Here is a 17,474-nt window from a genome sequence, read left to right as displayed (position 1 = left end):
GCTTGCAATCCTATCAACAATGGAGGAGTGTTCCCCTTTCTCCACATCCTTGTCAGCATCTGTTTTCACCTGAGTTTTTGAACTTAGCCATTCTGATTGGTGTGAGGTAGAATCTCAGAGTTGTTTTGATTTACATATCCCTGATGACTAAGGATGTCGAATATTTCTTTAGGTGTTTCTCGGCCATCTGATATTCCTCAGTTGAGAATTCTTTGTTTAGCTCTGTACCCCATTTTTAATGGGTTATTTGGTTCTCTGGAGTCTAACTTCTTGAGTTCTTTGTATATATTAGATATTAGCCCTCTATCACATGTAGGATTGGTAAAGATCTTTTCCCAATCTGTTGGTTGCTGTTTTGTCCTCATGGCAGTTTCCTTTGCCTGACACAAGCTTTGAAATTTTATGAAGTCCTATTTGTCAATTCTTGATCTTAAAGCATAAGCCATTGGTGTTCTGTTCAGGAAATTTCCCCCAGTGGCCATGTGTTTGAGTCTCTTCCCCACTCTCTCTTCTATTTAAGTGTATCTGGTTTTATGTGGAGGTCCTTGATCTACTTGGACTTGAGCTTTTGTACAGGGCAATAAGAATGGATTGATTTGCATTCTTCTACATGCTGACCTCCAGTTGAACCAGCACCATTTGTTGAAAATGCTATCTTTTTTCCACTGGATGGTTTTAGCTTCTTTGTCAAAGATCAAGTGACCATAGGTATGTGGGTTCATTTCTGAGTCTTCATTTCTATCCCATTGATCTAGCTGCCTGTCTCTGTACCAATACCATACAGTTTTTATCACTATTGCTCTGTAATATAGCTCAAGGTCAGGGATGGTGATTCCCCCAGAAGTTATTCTATTGTTGAAAATAGTTTTTGCTATCTTGAGTTTTTTGTTATTCTAAATTAATTTGCAAATGGATCTTTCTAAGTCTATGAAGAATTGAGTAGGAATATTGATGGGGACTGCATTGAATCTGTACATTGCTTTCATCAAGATGGACATTTTTAGTATATTAATCCTGTCAATCCATGAGAATGAGAGGTCTTTCCATCTTCTGAGATCTTCTTTGATTTCTTTCTTTAGAGACCTGAAGTTTTTGTCATACAAATCTTTCACAATAGAGTCACACCAAGGTATTTTATATTATTTGTGACTATTGTGAAGGGTGTGGTTTCCCTAATTTCTTTCTCAGTCTGTCTATCCTTTGAGTAGAGGAAGGCTACTGATTTGTTTGAGTTCATTTTATATGCATCCACTTTGCTGGAGTTGTTTATCAGGCTTAGGAGTTCTTTGGTGGAACTTTTGGGATCACTTAAGTATACTATCATATCATCTGCAAATAGTGATATTTTGACAAACTCAAAGAAAAAAAACACATGATTATCTCATTAGATGCTGAGAAAGTGTTTGACAAAATTCAACACCCCTTCATGGTAAAAGTCTTGAAAAGATCAGGAATTCAAGGCCCATACCTAAACATAGTAAAAGTCATATACAACAAGCCAACATCAAACTAAGTGGAGAGAAACTTGAAGCAATCCCACTAAAATCAGGGACTAGACAAGGCTGCTCTCTCTGTCCTTACTTATTCAATATAGTTCTTGAAGTCCTTGCCAGAACAATTAGACAAAAAAAAGGAGGTCAAAGGGATACAAATTGGAAAGGATGTTACAGATTTAAAGTGAGAAATCCTTTCTCCAGAGGTGAAATGAGACCGTTCAATGAGACTGTAGTAAAGGAGACTGTACTGAGAAAGCTGCTCAATAAACAGTGTCCTGGTCGCAAGGACTGAAGCCAGGGAAGTCACCATGGGGAAAGAGAGGGTGGGGAAAGAAAGAGAGAAGAGGCAGAGAGAAAGAGAGAAAAAGGCAGGGGATGAGAGAGAGAGAGAGACAGAGAGAGAGAGAGAGAGAAAGAGAGAGAGACAGAGACAGAGACAGAGACAGAGACAGAGACAGAGAGAGAGAGAGACAGAGAGAGAGAGAGAGAGAGAGAGAGAGAGAGAGAGAGAGAGAGGAGAGAGAACAGATTGTTTGAGTACCTAGGGAAGAGGCTGTGGAGGAAAGGCAGTCCAGCCCCTGGGTCGGAAAGTTCAGGGTTATAGGCAGGGTATGCCAAGTAGGGACCAAAAGATGCTGGGAGAACCTGGAGGCCAGGCCTGCTTTGATATATAAAATGTGCACCTCAGTGTGAAACCAAACACAAAGCATACTGGTTAACACAAAAATACTGTCCAGGCATGTAGATTTCCCATAGTGCAATGCCCCAGGATCTTAGGCCTAAAATTAGACACGTCTAGAAGCTTTCATTGCCCACTTGTATGTTCATCAGGCTTAACCAACTTCCATTCATCCGTCTCCTTGTCCAAAATCTAGAAAGTAAACTTCTTGAAGGCCAAAGTACACAGCGCATGTCACCATACATACTAATATGTGAAGCGCTTAGCTCGTGACAGACCGAGTCTTAATTGTTAGCTATATTAAGCCATGTGGTACTTTTTAAAAAAATCTGTGGCAGAAATATTGATCTCACATGCATTTTTATAAAATTAGAAAGACGGGTAGGAGAGCTGAAATAACCTTCCCCAGGATAGGTCCCCATAGAGAGGCAGAGCTTGGAGCTAAGCCCAGACAGATTAGTCCCAGTAACCACTTTGTTAATACTGCACTATCTTGCCTCGCTAGATGAACAAGTAGGTAAGTAGCTGGGTAAACTGTTCCACTTGCTATGTGTCCTTTATTGTCCTTGGCACAGGCAGGATGATAATGTGGAAAAACATGACCACAATTAAACATTCATGAAATATGAGGATAGAATTTGCTACTCAATCTGCAAATGCTTTGGATGAGATTCGGAACCTACATAATTATTGTCTAACCAATATTTTCTTCAATTATAATCAAAAATATAGTTTCCTAACTATAAATATCAATTTTACTAGCTGTATTTACTAGCTGCATTTAATATTAATTACTAGTTCTATTTAATGATTTCTATATTGTCCTTTTAAAATTTGGGATGGAAATTTTATTTTAAAGCTATGCAGATATTTATGTGACATTAATGAGAAAGTACCCCGGAAGAAGACTAGGAAAGGATGATGTTTTCCTGACTTCAAGATACATGAAAACCAACACTGCCTAGGATCTGCATCCTACAATGCCCCCTGACTCAGAAACTCAACTTGGTTTGGTTTGGATTGTCAATATACCACAGAGGCCACATGCTAAAGATTTGGTTCCTGGCCTATGATACTATCGAAAGTTGAGGTTAGATCTTTGGCAGTATGCCCTAGAAGGTGACATTGGGACCTTGGCTCCTTTCTTTCTCTCATTGCTTCGTCCTCTTTAGCATGAGATAAGCAATCTCCTCCACCATGTTTCCCACTGCGATGCTGTGCCCTAACCAGAGTAACTATCAATGAAATCGATCCAAGAGTAACCTGTCTTTATAAATTGATTATAGCAAGGTTTCTGGATAAACTTAGCAGCTATGGCTTTACTGTCCGTTTCTTTCAAAACAAATATATTCTCTCCTGCACACTGCCCACTATCCAGCCCCTCCCTTACCCTTAATCGTGATGCACACACTGAATACACACTCATGTTTCTATTGCTGTCACAAATACTTTGGCTAAAATCTACTTGAAGGCAGAACAAGTGTATTTGGCTTACACTTATCACAGTCCATCACTGAAGGAGTTCAGGCCAGGAAAGACAGATCTCCTCACTCTTCCATATGACATTACCTCATACCACACAATGGATGTCAACAGGAGCAATGGAGGATGCTGGTTATAGCTAGCCCCAGGCCAACTGATACTCAGCTACCTTTTTAATGATGTTTGGGGATATCTTCTTGGAGTGGTACTGCCCATAGGGCCTGAATCCTCCTAGACCAATTAGTAAACAAGACAGTCCCCCACAGATATGCCCAAAGGCCAATCTAACTTCTGAGATGGTTCCTCAGTTGAGGCTCTCCTTCCAGAGGACCCTAGGCTGTGTCAAGTAGACAGCGAATGAAACTCAAGACAACTAGGTACGCATGAGTCTAGTATTCACATTTTGGTGTGCACTTGCATCTCATTTATTCCTGTGGTCTTAAATGTCTTTTAAGAATATCAACTTTCATCCTTTTTGCCAAGAATATCTCTTTGCACTGAAGTGTTCACCAAGCCATCTAATGCTTGGTATAACATATCCAAGCCAGAACAAATGTGCTTCCCTTTCAAATCTGATTCTCCTCAGGGAAAAGGCAGGGTCATAAACATACTCTAAACAGAGTCCTAGAAATCAGGGGCCATCCCCATCTTTGTAGCTAACTATTCTGCTAACTATTGGTCATCTTACAACCCTGCTCCCACTGCTCCCCACCATCACAACCCAAGGCACGCCCCCCCCACACGTCTGGACACATATGTTCTACTTCTATTCTTGCATTTACCAACAGATTCAAAGAGGAAACCATTTCCTGATTTAAGGCTCATTCAAAGCCTTTGAGATGCTCTGAAGACAAAGACAAGAACGTTTCCATGGTGCCCAATACACTGCACAGTTCTGCTCCCACCGACATCTGCCAGCATATCCCAGGCTCCTCCTCCCTTGTTCTATTAACCTCTGCCGTTCCTGGTCTTTCATGAGTTCATCAGATAAGCTGAGTTCTTTCTTGCTTCTCTGATACTTTTTGTACATGCTGCTTCCTCTATGTAGAATTATCCACCCCGCATCCCCCACCCCCGCTATCTATTATCCAGTCAGTTTCAGGCACACTTTGAGACCTCCACTTAAATGAGAAAACGCATACTGTAAATGCAGACTAGGTTAAGTCCCCTGTTATCTATTTTCATAGCACAATGAGCTTCCCCTATCATATTGCATGGCCTAGTATATTGTCCCTCACTGTTTTCGTAGAGTTGGTTTTGTGTATGATTTTGTGTCTGTCTCTTTTTCTTTTTTTTTTTTTTTTTCTTTTTTTCAGAGCTGGGGACCGAACCCAGAGCCTTGTGCTTGCTAGGCAAGCGCTCTACCACTGAGCTAAATCCCCAACCCCGTCTGTCTCTTTTAGTAGATTACAAGCTCCATGGGGTGAAAGTCCCCTGTCCTGTTTAAAGGAGCAGCTGTAGCTATAGTAGGTTAGAAGACAATAATCACCACACGCATTTCGGGGGCCATAGTTCATTTCATCCTAACAATAACTATGCAGGGAACAGTTAATACTACCCTTTGGTAGATGAGAAAGCCAATGTTTCATAGAATCGTAGAAAAGAGGTTACTTGTTCAGGTGATGTAAGACAAGGCCAGTATATAAATTAAAGTCTTAAAGTCCTGTGTTCAGTAGCTCAGTTTTTCTGAGCAGTGCTGCCTCTCCAATTAACTAAAAGTTGACTCTTCTTAGAAATGAAGAATGGCCATCCAATCACTCTGGGTTTTTTCCCCCTTAAGTGAAATTGCTTACTAAGAAATCTCCCTAGCTTTTCTGTTCTTTGTCCATTCTAAAAAGTAGAGACATTGCTTTGGTATTTCCTGGGAGTTTTGGTTTAGCAAGAATGGTTGCTATCACTCCCATTCAAGGCAAAGCCCAGTGAAAGCTTCCGGGAAAGTCTTGATAAGTAAACACAGATTTCACATCCATTGATAAAAACACACAGAGAGAGGAATTGGGTGGACTAAAGTGCATTAGGTCAAAAGGAAACTGAAAGAGATAAGTGCAGAAACAAAAGAAACAGAAGAGATACTACAGGAAGGAGAAGAGATAAACCCAAGGACATGGGAAAGTGCGGAAAAGCAGCAGACACCTCAAAGTCCTAAGTGTGTCAATTCCAAAAGAGAAAAGTTGTTTGGTCTATGAATAGAAACCATGTTGTCTCAAGTTGAGCCCTCGTAGACATCTGAGGCAGGAGCATAATAGCCAACAGTCAGGGCCTCTGGTTATTGTTCTGACTATGTGGATTGTTCACTCAAAGAACTTATAATTGTTTAACCAATGTTAAGTTTTGTACTTGTTTCAAATGCCTTCTTATTAGCACTATGAGTGAAAGAGCAAAATTAAAAGAGATGTGATGTCTCCAACTCTCCTAAACTGAAACACACAGCATGTCACCTCTTCATAGCCTTAGATCCCTTCCTCTCCCAACAGCAGAATCCAACTCTTGTGCAGCTCAGTCCAGGGCAGACCATTTTCCACTGGAATAAATGAGCTGCCTCGACAGCAAGTGTACACCAAATATGAATACTTGACTCATTTGCACCTAGTTGTCCTGGGTTTCTTTAGTTGTCCACTTAACACAGCCTAGCGCCATCTAAAAGGAGAACCTCAACTGAGGAATCATCTCAGACGTCAGTATGGCATACTGTGGGTGACTGTCTTCTTTCCTAATTGGTCTAGCAGGATTCAGGCCACTGTGAGCAGTACCATTCCAAGAAGATATTCCAAAACCTCATTAAAACAACAGCAACAAAAACAACTTAGGACTGGAGAGATGGCTCAGTGGTTAAGAGCACTGACTCCTCTTCCAGAGGTCCTCAGTTCAAATCCCAGCAACCACATGGTGGCTCACAACCATCTGTAATGAGATCTGATGCCCTCTTCTGGTGTGTCTGAAGACAGCTAAAGTGTACTTATATATAATAAATAAATAAATCTTAAAAAACTATCTGAGTATCAGTTCCTTATCTATAAAGTAGAAATGATAGTTCAAGGATAGTTTTTCTCAGTGGGTGTTTTCAGCTCTGAGAGATATAAAGGTCTTAAAGGGAGAATTTTTATCTTAGCCTCAAAGTGGATGTGCACATCTCCATTGTGTCATCTAATCTGTGATCTCGCTACCATGCTCTATCTTCTCCTCCATCCCTCCCTCAATTCTAATACTTTAAGTGTCAGGTTTTCATGACTACACTTCCTGTGGAATCTGGAATAAGGATGGTTTAAGTAAACAGATTTTAAGTAGACAGGTCATTAAAAATTAAAATGATAACTTTCTAATTTATTCCAGATAAGAACATATAAACCAAGCATAAATTGATATAATATGAGGTTTGACAAGTATTTTTAAAGGAAATCTAGCTGTTTGGTGGTTGTTTTTGACTCTGAAGAGGAAAGAAAGATCTTCCTAAATGTCTCTGCTTTGGAGATCTTACCCCTGAATCCCAGTGGCTCCAAAGGCATGATGCCTTGGTCAATAACAGCATCAGTGAACATTTCCTGGAAACGCAGAAACTATGTTCTTGCAAATATCTGTGAGTTCAGAAACTCTGAGGTTGGGGATATGCTGATCAATTTCATTATGAGCCCTCCTAGACCTCTGAGACCCTCTTCTTATGTGACAAAGTCAAAAGCTTGGATGGAGTACTGCTAAGGGAAATAGATAATGATAAGAAAAATGTCCAGTGTGCATTACCACGTTTTCATCATCAAAAATAAAAATAACGTTAAGTGTGCCATATGATATCACTGGTTTGGCCTACATAAAACACATTATGTAGCTCAACCTTAAAACAGCTCATTGTTATGAGGTCAGGTAACTCATGCAGAAGAAAAAAAGCCGAAGTGGTCACACAGAGGCTGACATATGACAGCTCAAACTCCACAATCTTTGCTTGTCGTTCCCCGCCCTGCAATGCTCTACCACAAACTCAGTCCAGGTTTCCAAACTCAGAAATACATTATGAGTAATTCTCAGACATGCCTTCAGGATCCAGTGAAAACACAACAGGCAGCTCAGCCCACACGTATGAGAGACTAAATGCCAGATGAAGAGAATGCCCCGGGCTCAGCTTCCTTGGAAAAAAATGAGTAATTGTCCTTCAATATTTATGATGAGCAAACACAATACCTATTTGCCTATGCGTTTCTTTGGATCAAAAGAGTCATGGAATTTACCTCTACATGATGCTTCCTTCCAGCCAATGTTTACCCCTTCTCAAAATGTTCTCTCACAGTCACTTACCAACAGTTAGTTACCCACACTCCCAGCAGTTTGTGGTTCTTGTAAAGTAACTGGTTTCCAGGACGAAAATGAGCATAGGCCTCACCAATGACTCTAATGCAAGCCAAACCCGTGAAACGCAAGCTCTTTTCTGAGGCCAATGCAAATGAAGAGGGAGTCCTGTGTTCCTCCTGCAGCAGTGGCTCAGTCAGAACATATGGTGTAATAAGCTGTGTGATTGCAAATGGCCTGCACAGAAAACGAATGCACACTTCGACTAATCTACATTAACCAGATGACTCCAGATATTAGCAATATATTAAGCAATGACTCCAGATATTAGGCTAAATGCACTTTGCAACATTTGGCATCTTGAGAGAAAAACAAAAATATCAAAGGGGAAACAGGAAAGAAATGGGGACAATAAAAAAGGGAACAAAAAGCTTTCTGGCAATGAAAATGTTCTCCTCAGATTAAAGTAAGAGTGTATGAAAAATGAAAATGCTTCTAGATCCATGTTTTTGCCTTGTTCCAGATAGGTCTTCCTCTGTAGTCCAGGTTACTCTGGAATTCATTATATAGACCAGTTTGGACTGTAATTCATGGTAATCCTCCTCTCTCAGTCTCACATGTGTGTTAGGATTACAGATGCCAGGCACCCTGCTCAGCTAATTCCCATATACTTCTTTAAATTATACTTACCCTCTCCCGTCAACACACTCGCTAACCCATGACAAAAGGAAGGAGTCAACTATCAGCCAATATGCATGACTGAATGCAGAGGCAGAGAAAAAGTGAGGCACCCGTAGATTCTTTTTAGCACAAGATTGGCAAGATAACATGAATTCTGTATTAGTCACTTCAGTTAGTGAAGTATTCTCAGCCATTCATATTTTAAAATAAGAGACCATACTTTCTACATGCTCCAAAAATCAAGGAGGTGATCAAAGCATCGGCTATGACTGGAAATTGCACAGATACACAAAGGTCATCCTTTTCATGGAGCGCTAATAGTCTTCCCTTTTATTGGCTTTCATTGACTGGGGAAATGAATTCATCTAGTTCATGCCCTGAGCGCATAGCCAGATAGATAATAGTCATTCAGCTCAAACTCAAGGTCACAGCGCACTTAGAGAGTCTAGACTTAAGTGTTTTCTTCCTAAGGATGATCTCAGTCCTGCCCTTTTACTCAAAACCATTTGACTTGAATCTTCCAAACCCATCACCCAGAAACTAAGGACATGCCACTTTGCAATCAAATTGCACATGAAAGAAACTTAAAACTACAACTAAGAAAGATTCTGAAATTGTTGAGGTCATTGGAACCAGGTTATTCTAGTTAGCTTTCATTTTCAACTTGATTCAGGCTAGTCATCTAAGACGGAACTCTCACTTGAGGGATTATTGCCTAGATCACATTAGGCCATAGTCATGTCTATGGAGGATTGTCTTGATTGCTAATTGGTGTAGGAGAGTCCAGCCCACTGTGGGTGGCATCATTCCTTATCAGGTATTCCTTTTGATTTTGGTTTTGGTTTTTGAGACAGGTTTTCTCTCTGTGTAGTTCTGTCTATCCTGGAACACATTCTGCTCCCAGGCTGTCCTCAAACTCACAAATATCCACTTGCCTCTGCTTCTTAAGTGCTAGGATTAAAGACATTGTCACCACTGCCTGGCCTAGGTAGTCTTTTTGTTATATCAGAAAGTTATCTATGCTTGAGTCTGTGGACAAGATGGCAAACAGCATTCCTCTGGGTCTTCTGCTTCAAGTTCTTGCTTGAGTTCCTGCCATGACTTCCTTCAATGATCTATGATCTAGAAATGTAAGCACACCACTGAGGCTCTGCTTCCCTGAGCTGTATTGGTATGTAATTGTACAGGCAAAAGCAATATAGTATGTGTCCTTTTCACTTTGTTTCTCTTGCTCACTCACTAAAGAACGGTAGTATTGAGAATACTCATGGACATCTGACAGCAAGAGCAGGGAAAGGTTTCATGTGTGTTATCAAAGATGCTTTCATCTGCTAGCATCTTTTGTCCCCTATGCTCTACATTTTATTGCATTCTATATAAAAACTGCAATGTTTGTTTCTGCTCATTATAAAAGTCTGAAAGTACTTGACACGCTTTTCAACCTAGTCTTTCTGACTTAGTCAAGCAGTCTCATGCAAAGATGAAGACAGGTTTTGCTTAAAGTGATGGTCAGGTAATTCTCCTCCTTTCTCTCTCTCTCCCAAGAGTGTTCAAGAGTCCTTTCCTTCATTTCATTTCTCCTCGATCTTCGTTCTCATGCATGGCTCCCCCAGACACAGCATCTCATCCCATGGTATAAGTTGATCTATCATCAAGTTCAAGAACACATTCAGCAGACACTCAACAATGCATGTGTATGCCCCAAATGTATCAGAATCATAATGTGTACGTGTTCTTGTTTTTGTTTGTTTTTTTTTTTCTTTCATTCTCAGCCATATCATTTTGCTGTGGTCCTCTTGCCAGTACCTCAGAATGAGTGACCTGAACAACAGTAATGTATTTGTTGAAGTTCTCAAGGCTGAGGTTAAGACTAAGATGTCTAGCTGTAATCATCCTTGTCTAGAAGATGGCTGTCCTATTGCCATGTCTTCTCAATGTCTCTCTGTGTGTGCGTGTCGTTTTTCATTTCCTCTTCACAGATGGACAACAGTCATATTGAAGGATGGGCAACATAATGGCCTTGTTCAACCTTAATTACCTCCATTTAAAGCCTGTCCCAAAATCCAGTCACTTTCTGAGGAAGTGGTAGCTAGGATTTCAGCCTATCAATATGGAAGGACACAGCTCAGCCCCTAACACTTCCATGCAAGTGTGAGAGAAGAAAAAGAATGACAGAGATGTGACTGATAACCTTCAATAGAGAATTGGAAGAACAAATCTCCCTAGGGAAAGGGGTCATTCTAGACTGCAAATAACTGGAGTGCAAGACATCTTCTGCCCAGGCACCACGAGCACCATACCTTGGTCTTGGGAGCTTTTCAAGGCCTATGAAAATCATCAGGAGTTGACATCCAATGGTTTTCAGATGCAGGAAAGGACACGGCAATAACAAGAAGTAATAAGACACACAATGAACTAACTGGGGAGGCCTGTTATTTCTTATTCTACACTCTCAATATGATCTTACTGAAACACATGTATAATGAGGGCATTGTTTGCAGAAAATATTTTTTTCTCTCATTTCCTAGAAGGTAATAATGAAACTTTTCATGAAAAGTCAATGTTAATTTTTTATTTACATTGCAGCCTGTACTCTAGACATACCCTTCTCACCCCTCTCTAAACATACCACGCTCTGCTTGCCCCTGAATCTCTAAGTATGGCCCTGAATCCCAGAAAAGTGTTAGAGCCATCAGTAAAAAATGCTATCATTCATATCTCATCTTCAGTGCCATGTCTGTAAAATTGGTGCTCTTTGACCATTGAAATTGTTTTTATGGAGTCTATATGTATAAAATATACATTCATTGTGTATTCACTTTACAAACAGTCCTTGCCACCTTGTTTTAGAACTAGGAATTCTCACACCACTCCGATATAAAACACGCACATTCCTTGAGTACGAAAACTACTACCCTGCCCAGGTTTGTGACTAAGCACTATTTGGAACATAAAAAGCAAATAAATGAGATGATGAAGTAAATAGAATGAGCAACTTTAAAATCTTCATAAACTATATACTTACACAAGACTTTCTCTATCTATATTCAAAAAAATTATTTATATTGCTGTAGTTCCTGGTGCCATCTCAGAGAATGTTAGAGAAGACTTAGGTGATCTTTAGCTTGGTTCTCTCCATTTTCCAACCACAGAAGATAATGCTCAGATTAAGAAAGAAACAACCTATTACTGTAGTCACTTCCACATACATTCATTAATGTTAATGCTCTCAGACATTTCCAAAACAACACTCTTACTAATATATTTCTCACACATTTTCCCTGTGTGTTTCACAATGAGAGATGACAAAGGCTCCCTTTCCTAAAAATCACACTCAAATTTCCAATCAATTTCTCACCTATTAAAAGGGAATTATCTTCACAGCTCCTTAGGGGTAAATATTGAATAAAAGCTGATATTTGTGAAGAATAGACATAAAGACAGAGCATAGAAAGAGAGAAAAGAGTAGTAGCCATGGGCTTGGAAATCAGTAGATGTGAGACGGATTCTTAATACTTAAACTAGAGCATCATCTGACAACGTTCCTAACTGTCAAAGAACAAGACTGATGAGCGTCAATCACAGACATCATCTATAATCCAGGAACTCTAGTCTCTCATTCTTTTAAAGGCTTAGGTGCAGTTAAAATTTCACATATACACCCAGATATGTATGTATGTATGTATGTATGTATGTATGTATGTATGTATGTGTGTATGTATGTGTGTGTGTTAAATATAAAGTTTCATAGATAGATAGATAGATAGATAGATAGATAGATAGATAGATAGATAGATAGAGGTTTTGTTTTGTTTTCTGAGACAGGGTTTCATTGTATAGACCTGGCTGTCCTGGAATTCACTTTGTAGACCAGGCTGGTTTCATATTTAGATCTGCCTGCCTCTGCTCCCCATAAATATATTTTTTTATCTTGTAGAGCCAGCGAAAACAGAATAATCTTCCTGGGTGGGGTTGCATTTTCTTTGGTAATAAATAAGAACCCTTGCTTTCTCAAGAACATTTGAACTAGAATGTGATATTTTACGTTGGAAGAGAAGAGACAAACATCTTTGTAGCATCAGTAGCTAAAAACAAAGAAGGGTCAGATCTAAGACGATGTAAAATATCAGAAACACTGGCCTTTGTCAAAGGAAATAAATACAAAAGATGAAAGGATAGATGAATGAATGGAGGGATGGATGATGGACAGACAGAAAAGTATGCCAGTAACTTAAAAGCAAATCCCACCATCTGTGACAAGCTTCAATAAATGAAAAAGTTACCTTGATACATCAGGGGTTAGCTTCTCAAGGGGTTCCCAAGTGAATTATGAGGAGCAACCCTCTAAAATTGAGCCATTGCTCTTTAAAAATCACGTTTTCCATCAAATGAATGGAAACTTACAGGTTAGAGATGTTTAATTTAAACAGGACAAACATTAGTGAAAGAAATATAGGAAGGATCTGAGTACAGGGATGTAACAAATCTCCCCTTTGAGCTTTTTCTAGTTCGAAGGTTGTATTGCCCTATGTAACATGCACAGCAACGACGGGAGTTGTCACCTGTCCTTTCTTTTGCAACAGAGCAAAGCCTTCAAGCAGTGCCTTCCAATTATTTAAGGAAATTATGATATAGTCATGGCAAAAGAGGAACTAGAGGCACAAATAGAAATCAAAGTCTGCAGCTCAACAGAGCCAAAGAATAGGATTGCAGGATTCAGCGATCATAGACTCCCGTCAGGAGGAAAACCGTTGGACTGTAACAAATGAAACCTCATGAAATCCTTTGGCAGTGAAGGTGGCATTTGATCCCGCTTAAAGATCAACCTAGTGAGTGGTGGAACTAAAAGAAGGTGCCTCAGGGATGTGCCATGCAAATACGGCATCTCATTGTTTCTCAAAGAGAACATCCTGATAGCCTGAGAGTAAGACAGTATTCTGACGAATCAAAGGAGTTCATTTGCAAGTTTCTCTTCAATAGATTGCCCCTCCATAAAAAAAAATGTCACAGTGATAATCAGAATACATGTCTATGAACCAGACAAAGAAGGGTGCCAAAATGAAATTCGTTTATCAAGCAGACTGCCGAGTTGGTTCTCAACCTGTGGGTCACAACCCTAGTGGGGGTCAAACAACTCTTTCTCATGGGTCACCTAAGATCATCGGAAAGTACGGATATGTACATTATAAATCATAACAGCAAAATTACAGTTGTGAGGTAACAATGAAAATAACTTCATGGTTGGGAGTCACCATAACATGTTTTAAAGGGTTACAGCATTAGGAAGGTTGAGAACCACTGAGCTAGAGGAAATGGGGGTGTCTTTGAAGGTTCCCAAAAAGTTAAAAAAAAAAAAGAATAATAAACATAGACTTTATTGCTGTTCCAACCAAATCCTATTACATCAGTATCCTATCATCCTCTTTAGTACCTAAAGACCATTAGGTCTCCTGACACAATAAAGACCAAAGTTGGCATCTCAAGAACTGTCCCAGTTGAGTCTGCTCTGGTATGAATTTGAGGTAACATGTAAAACTTACTGCATATCACTTTAATGTAAGTAATTTTCTTGATTAAAATTAGTGAAGTCTTATAGACACAAGAGCAAAGGCCAAAGGAGAAGATAATGAAAGGCAAACAAGAACATGCGTGGTAATGAAAATATAAACCTAGAACATGAATTCGCCCTCTGAGAGGCTCTACCAGCAGCTGACTGAGACAGATGCAGATACTCACAGCCAAGCATTGGACTGAGGTCAGGGACCCCTATGGAAGAGTTAGGGGAGGATCAAAGGAGCTGAAGGGGATGGCAACCCCATAGGAAGAACAACAGTGTCAACTAACCTGACCTCTGGAAGCTCCCAGAGACTAAGCTGCCAACCAAAGAGCATACATGGTCTGGTCCATGGCCTCCAGCACATATGCAGCAGAGGACTGACTGCCTTGTCTGGACTAAGTGAGAGAGGATGCACCTAATCCTGTAGAGACTTGAGGCCCCAGAGAAGGGGAATCCTGGGGAGGTGGGTGGATGGGGAAGAGCACCCGCTCAAAAGCAAAGGCAAGGGGGGATGGGGTGAATGAATATTTGGGCAGAACATATAAAGAATAGATGATAATAATACAAAGATTCTGCAGGGGAATTATAGTCACTTTCCAAAATGAAAATGGTTAATAGTTTAAGGTCATTTGAAAGGCACTTACTTGCAGTTTTAAAAAAGTATGTTCCCATAACTGCATAGCTGAAAGTGTGGACTAGGTTCCTTCGCTACCTATGAATTCTCTTTAAACCAAATATGTAGCTAAAATAAGATTAGTTTATATTTTTGTATCAGGAGAAAAGAAAACTATTATATTGGAACAAAAATTGATTGCAGGGAGACAATATAATTGAAGAAAAAGACATAGATCCCCTGATAAAGGCTTTTAGCAACATAAAGGAAGGCTAGATGTGGATGCTACTAGACCTTAGCTCAGGTCCTTGCCCTTTACCTCACTCATCCTTACTTAGAATTGAATCACTTCATGGCTTCAGTATCTACTGGAGACTGAGGTTTTCCAAACATCTAGCTCCAGCTCCAACCTCTGTATGAAACTTTAAGTCTTATTATAAATATAAAGGTTTTGTGTCTTTTATCTGGGAGCTAAATGATCAAAGGTGGGGTAGAAACCCCCAAATAATATTTACTGCAATACCATCTTCTTCTGTGTTTTGGGCTGTTTCTTACTCTCTTCATGTTTTCTGGCTGTAGGTCTCCATATTTGTCCCTTCTACTGCAAAAGGGAGCTTCTCTGATGATGGCTAAGGGAAACACTGATCTTTCATAGCAGGATGATGTTAGGACTCACTTATTTTGCTTTTTTAGCAGAACAGTAGTATTTGTCTTGTTTTGTTTTCTTTTCCTATATCCTTAGCTTATCTAGTCTTAGGTTTTTGGCTACCCAAGCATTGGACTTAAGGCCCACTCCATGAGATGGAACCTATACTTTGCAAAGAGTTTAAGAGACAGAGGGAATAGTGTTGCAGTCAAGTATGGGATCCATCTCACGGAGTGGGCCTCAAGTTCAATCAAGTATTGGTTGGTTACTCCCACAAGCTTTGTACCACTATTGCACAAGCATATTTTGCAGGCAGGGCACCACTGTAGAACAAAGAGTTTGTAGCTGGGTTGGTGTTTCTATTTCTTCTTTGGTAATATGCAGAGTACTTTCCAGCTCCATGAAGACTAGTCAGTAGGGATGAATTCTCTAGGTAGGCATCAGTTTGACTTCTCTGTGTTCAGTAACTTGTGTAGATGACATCTTCAGCAATCAGGCCTTACCATTGGTTTGTGAAGAGCAACTATTAGCCTTATCAATAGCCTAGGTTGTTTGGGGATTAAACCATTGATAAGGATGCTTGTATCTTGAGGTTCCTTTCCGACAGGAATTCAATTGCTTGTAATCCATTTGCAGGACTGGACACTTCATTTGGTGACTAAAGATGTCCAGTTGGGGCTGTCTCCCTGTTATTTGGTGATTTCATTTAGATCCCACACGTACACACACACACACACACACACACGAAAGCGTCTACTGTATTAGGTTTTCATATGTCCCTTCTTAGATTTAGCTATCTCTTCATGTAGTCCAGTCCTTGCCCATCTCTTCTTTCTTCCTTCCCTTCTGAACAGTTTTAAAACTGTTCAAGTTTCCTCACCTTTTCCCTTATACTATATATTTTATCTCCCCTTCCTAGGGAGAAACATCTCTCCCATTAGTCTCTTATTTTATACCTAACCTCTGTGGTTCTCTGATTTGTAGTTTGCTTATCAATGACTTAACAACTAGCATCCACATATAAGCAAATACATACCATATTGTCTTTCAGAGTCTGGTTTACCTCATTTGCGGTGATTTTTTTCTAGCTACATCCATTTTTTTTTAATGATGTGATTTCATTCTTTTAATAACTGAGAAATATCCCATGTATAAACATACCATATTTTCTTTATCCATTCATCTGTTGAGAGACATCTAGGCTTTTCTTGCAATGATGAATAGAACAGTAGTGAACAGGGTTGAGCACGTGTCTCTGGTAGGATGAAGTGTCCTTTGGGAATATGCCCAGGAGTGGTATAGCTGGATCCGGAGGTAGATTGATTCCCATCTTCCTGAGGAACTGCCACACTGATTTCCATAGTGGCTGCACAAGTTTGCACTCCCACTGTTGTTGTATAAATATAAAATAATAAAAAGGTATGGTTGTCTTTTACCTCACTCCCTCTGGCACCGTAGTGTCCCAAGATATCTGCTAGGTATCTTGGTGGAAACACATCCCAGCCGCACGCTTTCCTACACTCAAACCCTCACATAAAAGAACACACACCACAATAATCTTTGACCCAATTGATAAGATATAATTGCCCACTTGAACATACAAAGCCCGGTACCATCCATCCCTTAAGAACATTGATAACAACCTATAAATACACAGAGCAGAATCTTAACATCACCTGCCATGGCTTCTCCCCTCTCTCCGTCTCCTCTCTGTTTTCTCTCCCTTCCTCTTCCTTCAAACTTCTCTCCCGCCCATCCTTCCTTCTCCTCCAATGACAGGCCTCCTTCTATCCTGTACCTGCCCCTCACCTGTACTTTACAAATTCAATGGGGAGGTGGTTCTGGTGAAGTCACCTATGTTCTGAGAATGTGACTAGGCAGCTGTCCTTGGGGCAGTGGAATTAGCTTCAAAATACAGATAACTTCAAGGCAAACCACAACATCCCACCAGCAATGGAGGAGTGTTCCCTTACTCTACATCCTCACCAGCAGGAGCTGTTATTTGTTATATTGATCTTGGCCATTCTGACAGGTAGAAGATGAAA

This window comes from Rattus rattus, chromosome 1 (genome assembly GCF_011064425.1).
Source record: "Rattus rattus isolate New Zealand chromosome 1, Rrattus_CSIRO_v1, whole genome shotgun sequence".
NCBI lineage: Eukaryota > Metazoa > Chordata > Mammalia > Rodentia > Muridae > Rattus > Rattus rattus.
Note: the sequence above shows the minus strand (reverse complement) of the source record.